The sequence below is a fragment of the Condylura cristata genome, unplaced genomic scaffold (genome assembly GCF_000260355.1).
Source record: "Condylura cristata isolate star-nosed mole 26May11 unplaced genomic scaffold, ConCri1.0 scaffold00006, whole genome shotgun sequence".
Classification (NCBI taxonomy): domain Eukaryota; kingdom Metazoa; phylum Chordata; class Mammalia; order Eulipotyphla; family Talpidae; genus Condylura; species Condylura cristata.
In genome coordinates, this window is record NW_004567107.1 from 32,182,602 (window position 1) to 32,188,894 (window position 6,293).

Below are 6,293 nucleotides of genomic sequence, written 5' to 3' on the forward strand. Positions count from 1 at the left end.
TCTGTGCTTGCGTCGCCCAGGAGAGAACAGCTTCAACCCCTTGAGCCACCAAGTTAGCCCTAATTTAAAATTTCTTTTCCCCGAGCTTGCTTATTTTTTTTAATTTTTTTGTTTGCTTTTTTTTTAAACTACTCCTGTTTAATTTAATAATCTCTTTTCTACTTCCATTAATGTTGGTGTAATAGTAGCTTCAATTCTCCAATCAGCATCTGGTGGACTCTATTCACATGCATCCCTGAACATAGTTAAAGCTGCCTGCCCACAGCACCTCTGGGATCCACTATTAGGCTAGCTCTGTGCCTGGTCGTTGACAAAATCGTTAGCTTTCTTTCACATTCATGACTTGGGGGTAGAACTCCCAAGTGGTCTGTGAGTGGTATAAGACATGGGCTCTTCTGCAGGGGGCTGGTGAGTGAATGTTTGACAGTGCATCTAATAGTGGGATCATTTTACCTCCTATTAACTCTATTTTACTTCTCTGCTATCCTGACATTAGACCCAGACTTTCAAGCCAGTTTACCTTTCCATGGAACTTCAGTGCTAGTGCTAGCCTCTTATCTAAGCTAACATTCATCCTTTTTCAGACCTGCTTCCAAAACAATGACTTTTACTAGATCCAGTCACAGAGCTATGTGAACCCAATCCACAGTTTAAACTCTTATTTTAACAGACATGTGGTCCCCATTTCTTTTTTCCTTTCCTTTACTTGTGGTTGTTCACAAAGGCTCTAACAACCTCCTCTACTCTTTCATGTCACTCATGTTCAATGTCCTTGCTCTTTTGTCTGAAGAGGTTATCTCATCTCACCAGAAAAATAAGAAACTTCCTGTCTTCTCTCTGCCTATGCCCCAGTCTTCCAATTCATGCCTCATAATGCAGCCAACACTTCTTGCTCTCTGAAGAGATCTAAGGGATCTTTCAGTGACTTCCCATTGCACTCAGGATAAAGACAAAACTCTTCACAATGGCTTAAAATAGTGTTACTCAGTGTGGAGTTCACAGACTGAGAGCTGCTACTGTTCTCAGAAGAAGCTTGCTTCAGGATGTAGGACCCTCCCTGGTGGTGCAATGGGTTAGGATGCAGCACTGCAAGCTGGCTGCAGCTGTTTCAGTGTGAGTTCAGCCCCTGGCCCTGGAGGTGACCCATGTGGCACAGCAGACCTCTCCCGCTGTCTCACCCGCTGCTCCCCTCAGCAGTGTACTTTGTCCATCTGCCTGTTCTGCTCCCCACTCTGTGTCTGGTGAATCCTCTCACCACCCCCAAACCTCTGGCCTGTTCCCCAGTTTTGTATGCAAAAATAAATAAATCTTTTTCAAAAAATGTAAATAATGTCTATACTATACGTTCTCTTTAATTCATCAGGCCATGGTTTCCTGATGAAAGAAGCAGGATGTTGACTAACACTGCAGAACAAGCTCCTCATCTCACTTTGCAGTACACTCTGCACTTGTCTACCGGGCACTGCAGTCCTTGTGCATAATGGGGCATGATCCCTGTAGCTTCATCATGCACCCCACTTTGCAGTCTCAGCAATCCAGCCACAGCAGTCTTTTTGGCCTGCATGCTTATTCATTGTACATGCTGTTCCTGCACATGAAATATTCTTCCCTTCCATTTGCACCAGATTAATGTCCCAATTGCATTTTTTAAAATCAGCTATAGTGTCCTTAGCACTATTATTTGTGAGTGTAGATACCTCACATTGTCATTATCTTTATTCTGTTGTTTTTCATCCAACTTTTTTTTTTTTTATTCCATCAGCATTGCCAGACCTGGTGTCCTGAATGCCTTCTCTGTGATGCTCCACTGTATGAGTTGGGGTTCCTTTTAGGGATTTTCTGTTGTGGTGTTTGTACTGTGTTCCTTTATCTCATTTCAGTGTGGCTTATATTTTTATAAGGATAAATTTTCAACTGCTTTTGAACTTATTGGAGTAGGGGTCTGGTACTACCACTTATTAGTTTGAAAAGAGGACCTGGATAGTAGGCATCAAAGGATCGCCTCCTATTGTAAACCCTTTCTTTGTTGGGGTGGCAACAGTTTTAAATCTCTCAGCCTGGCATAGGAAGTGATGGTTGTTTTGGATATCTTAGCCTTGGTTGGCAGTTGGCAGGTGTTTGAGATCTCTGTCAGGACTTCAGTAAGTATTTTCTCTAAAGAAGTCTAGGAGCTGTGACCCAGTTCAGCTATAGCTGAAATTACTTAAGTTGGACTGATACTCCTATTTTATATGTGACAGTCAGTTTTTCCCACAGGGGTTTTGCATCTGTTTTGTTGTGTGTGTATGGAGGAGGTGTTTCAGGACTCCTTTTGTCTTATATTTAAAACAAGATTAAGGAAATGTCTTTATGGCACATTACCAAACTTATTTTGGGAAACCTTAACCATGTAAAATGTGCTGAAGGCACCAAGAGTTCAAGATTCCTTTAAATACCTGAATACAATTAGCTGCCTCCATTGTCAGCTCCTTGATGACAGTCTGTATGATAATGATTGGGAGGATGTTGTACTAGTTAGCTCTTGCTTTGACAGTGCTTTAGAACAAATCACCCCAAAATTCAGTGATATAAGATAGTATTTGTTTTTCTTGTGTCTGTAGGTTAATTGCAGTGACTCTGCAGTTGACCCACAGATGGCTGTTTTTGCTCCACTCTTTGGATCAGCATGAGGCCTGTGCTTCACATGTCACTTCAGGACTCGGTATGGGACAGCGCCTCTCTGGGTGTACTCTCCTCACAATGGTGAGCGAAATATATGAACCCAACCCCCAAAACCTACTTAAGTCCTCTCCTATGACCTATTTAACAAGGTTTACTAACTGAGCTTATTTACATAACAGGCAGTAACAAATATATAAAATCAAAACAAAAATACTGATTGAAGTAATTATGCATATAATAAGCAATATCATTTCAAATTTCTTCTTTCTTCACTAAACTTTATTTTTATTTTTTATACCAAACCTCCCATGCTCATAGCCTGTCTGCCTCCCTCCGCCCTCCCCTATACCCTTCCTTCTCTTCCCTCTGTTAATCATTATCTTTTTTGTTGAGTTCAAATATTTGTTTCTCCCATTGTTTGCATGTAGATTTTCTTCTTTTTTTGGTATTTATATCCTGCAGATGAGTGAACCATCTAATAATCTGTCTTTCACTTTTTGACTGATTTCATCCAACATAATCACCTCAAGGTCCATCAGTTTGTACCAAATGACAGCACTTTGACTTTCTTCACAACTGTGAAATATTTTATTAACTATACACTCCTCAACTTTTCCATTGACACTAGGGTTGATTCTATGCTTTTTTTGCACCTATAAACATTGCTGTGTACATAGATGTAGATGCATCTTTTTGTTTTAAGTTTTTCATGGAATTGAAGAGATACTTAATAGCAGTACTGCTGGGTCAAATGGGAAGTAAACTGATTTTAAAAGTAACTAAACAGTATGTTTATATTGAATTGTTATGCATATAGCATACAGAAATATAGTATGTTTAACAATTTTACATAAAGGAAACAGAACAAGGTAGGTGTGTTCTAGTAAGAATGACTCTAGATCATGGTGTCATTCACTAGAGGAAATGAAGAGAACCAGAAATGACAAATAAATAGGTTGATCTAATAAACTATAAATTTTTATTTGCTCCCCTCCCTTTTCTCAGTTCCTTTAAGTAACATGTGATTATAAGAAGTAATAATTATAAAGGGATGAGGAGTAAGATCAAATCCAAGTATAAGTTTCTCATTGGTTGTGCAACCTTTGTCTTCATTTTCCTCATTTGTATCAAAGAGAAATAATATAATATACAACCATTGTAAAGAGATTATAGTCCCCAACTTATAATGGTTTATGTTGGCAACATCTGTTCATGGTCTTCACTGTTAGTGTGACCTTCATGCTCGGTTTAGCCCAACCCCCTGTCCTCTGCTCATCTGATCTAGACAGAATATTCCTGAAATACTGTCTTAGGTTTAACTTCAGGCAAACTGCTTTGTTTATCTTCATGCCCTTTACCCTAGAATACTAACCCTTTTGGTCAGCCTCAGAGAATACCTCCATGCAAAGACCTAAAGAAGTTATTTACCTTACTTTCTACTGAGGTATTTTCTTTTTTGGGAATTAGTGCTTAATCAGTAGGACACTGGTTAGGTGAGTTATGTTATAGCCATGCTATGAGATCGTATGTAGTCCATAAAAAATGCAGTGAATTTGCATATATTGGCATAGCAAAGTAGCCATGATGGAAAAAAAAAAGTAGCCAAGTGAAAGAGACAAGATATAGGACAGTCAGACAATGTATGTCCACTGGAAATTAAGACACCTGAGATCAGAGACCATCTTTGTCTAATTTATCTGAAGCATTTAATGGACTCATATTGGGCACTTACACATATTTGTGTACTGAATGGAAGAGCACAAAAATAACCTAGGCGAACAAGTACTGCATCACTATCAAATTCACCCTCTCTCGAGAGCAGCACCTTTGGGCTGGTGAAGGCTTGTCCTGTTTGGTCTCTGTATTGCTGATTTCCAGTGGTTATAATAGAATGCATTTATATTTTGGGTTTCTGATGCTTAAGGTGCTTGATCTCTCAAAGCCCATACCTGTGTCTCTTTGTCATTCTGCCTTTAGGTATCAGAAACAGTTTTTCAAGTAGCTTAGAGAACTAAAAGTGGCTGATGACTTTTGGTCCCTCTGCCCATGTATCAGTTGTTAACAAATTACTGACAGGAGTTTAAAGATTTTCACAGCCTGGCTCTTGATTGGACAGGATACGACAAAGACATGCTTTTTAATTTTCTGTCATTCCCCTTTTGTTCAACCAAATAATGACTTCAAGGGATTTTACTTGAAACTGCCCTCTTTCTGGCCTTCTGCCAGTCCAGGGACCCCTGAACTGACTTGGAAATATTTCCCTCTTGGAGTCTACTTAGAGGAACCCAACCTAAGTCACTCATGTAATTCAAAACAATAAAGATAATTGCTGTCTATTGGAGAATAGCCTCCTCACTTCAATCTTATCCTCCACTGCTCTAAATTAAAGAGTTGATTTAGCTCTAAATTAATTTAAAGTGCCCACGCACTGATCCATAACTCACAGGACCCAGGGCAAGATCAAAGTGTTGTAGCCCTTATTTGAAAACCAGAAACATAGTACTGTTAGGAGGACTCAAATCTACAGTTGTTTTCTTTTTTCAGAGTTCTCTCAACATGTTGAGATTTTTTATTTTCTCTTTATTGTTCTATGTGAAGAAAAATTTAAATTGTATTTAAGTTATTAGCATGAACTTTATAATTCATCTTTTTACAGTGCATTGTGAGTGTTAGTTTTTACTTGTATGCAGAATCATCAAAATCACACAATCAGTAAATTGTACATGTTTATATATTTCTTTCTTACCCATACTGTGGATATGCTTCAGAAAACTAAGGTACTTAGCTGTTTTAATTTTACTTCCTAATACATGTAGTTTTACCACCTTTCTCCACTTCTGTTAAGATATACAAAGGTGGTCTGAAAGGAAAAGTAAATACAGGTTGCTTTGTCATTTTCTTTTCTTCTATCAATATATCATCATTTTCAATGTAAGCATTTGTCCGGGAATGCAAGGAAGTCAATGAGTTGAAAGGAGTTGATGGTTTTCTTGTTCATTCCTGCACCTTAGGATACCAGAACAGGCAGATTTACTGAAATACACTGCAAAGGGGGGCATTGGGTGAGGTCTGCTGCACCATATGTGGGCTAGCTCCCTGGCAGGAACTTAAACTCAGGTCACATTGGTAATAGCACTGAGGTCAGGCAGGTACCATGATGGCCATTGTAACAGGTGTGAAGTGCTACCTCATTGTGGTTCTGACTAGCAGTACCCGGATAATTGGTGATACTAAGCACCTTTTCATGTACCTCTTGGTCCTCTGCATATCTTTTTGGAAAATGGCATTCAGCTCTTCTGCCCACTTTAAACATCAGATTGTTAATTTGTTTTGCTTTTGAGTTATATGAGTTCCTTACTCATTTTGGATAGTAACCCTTATCAGATATATATGCTTTATAAATATTTTTCTCCATTCAGTAGGTTGTCTTAAATTTTGTTGATGTTTCCCTTCACTGTGCAGAAGCATTTTTTAAAATTTTTATTTTAATAACAGTTTATTTTTACATCATTTTGTACATTTTTTTTCCATCTCAATTGTAATCCCCGCGGGTTTCCCATCACCAAGTCACCCGTGTGTCATCACCATAATCCCATGCACTTCCCTCCCCACCCCCCACCCCCCCCACACCC